This window comes from Rhea americana, unplaced genomic scaffold (assembly GCF_003343005.1).
Source record: "Rhea americana isolate MKP2758 unplaced genomic scaffold, rheAme1 scaffold_253, whole genome shotgun sequence".
Classification (NCBI taxonomy): Eukaryota; Metazoa; Chordata; class Aves; order Rheiformes; family Rheidae; genus Rhea; species Rhea americana.
Window position 1 is genome coordinate 11,883 of NW_028186372.1, and position 1,262 is coordinate 13,144.

Genomic DNA, 1,262 nt, shown 5'->3' on the forward strand with positions numbered 1-1,262 from the left:
GGCCGTGGGGCCTGGAGCCGAGACGCCTCCCGAGCACGGCCGTGGGGTCTGGAGCCGAGACCCCTCCAGAGCACGGCCGTGGGGCCTGGAGCCGAGACCCCTCCAGAGCACGGCCGTGGGACCTGGAGCCGAGACCCCTCCAGAGCACGGCCGTGGGGTCTGGAGCCGAGATGCCTCCCGAGCACGGCCGTGGGGCCTGGAGCCGAGACCCCTCCAGAGCACGGCCGTGGGGCCTGGAGCCGAGACGCCTCCAGAGCACGGCCGTGGGGCCTGGAGCTGAGACCCCTCCCGAGCACGGCCGTGGGGCCTGGAGCTGAGCTGTTGGTGGTGCACAGCCGGTGCGGCCTGGCGCAGAGTCGCCTCTGGGGCCTTGGCACTGCCCAGCCCGGCTCCCGGGGGCCCGGAGCGCTGTCCCCCGCCTGCGCCCTGCCGGGGGGGCAGCAGCACACCGAGTGCAGCGAGGGCTGGCGGCACCCTGGGGGGGGGTGACGTGCCCCCCAAACACCATAGTCGCCCAATCTGCCTGGGGGGAGGTGACTGGGGGCCGCTGCAAGGTGACGGGAGGGGACAGGATGCACCGCAGCTGGCCCTGCCGCCCTGCCGCTGAGACCTGGCACGCTCGGTGCAGCTCAGCAGGGCCCAGGCAGCCGGGGCAGGCAGGGTGCTGCGGAGAGGGGGGGTGGCAGAGGCAGGGCAGCCCGGACGCCTGGGCCCTGCTGCCAGCCCCGGGCGCTGCCCTGCCGTGCCGGGACCGCGGCACATCCAAGCGCCGGCGCGGGGCGAAGGCGGGCGCGGAGCTGCCCACGGAGGCCAGCTGGCGGGGGCAGGAGGGGGCCAGATGCCACGGTGCTGGGCGGCCTCCTGCCGAGCCCTCGTGCCCGGGGCGTGCTCGTTGTCCCGGGGGGCACCGTGCTGCCACCCCCGCGCCGACACCCGGGGTCTGCGGGGGGGGCAGAGCTCCCAGCCGGTGCCCGCGGAGCAGGGCACAGCTTGGCACCGCCGCTTCCCCTGCCGTGGGGCACCCCAAAACGCCCCAGCACCAAGCGGGACCCGTTGGGGCTGCGGGGGGGGGGGGTGTCACCCCTTTCCTTCTGCCGGTGGTGCAGGGGTGCAGCCGCGGCGGGCTGGCGCGGTCGCTGCGCGCGGGGGGGGGGGGTGCGGCCCCCTGCGCTCGTTAGCTGCTCGCCTGTTATCTCCAGCCGATAAATTATACAACACAGCGCGCCTTTGAAATGCAGCCAGGCCCTCCATCCGGTGCGAGA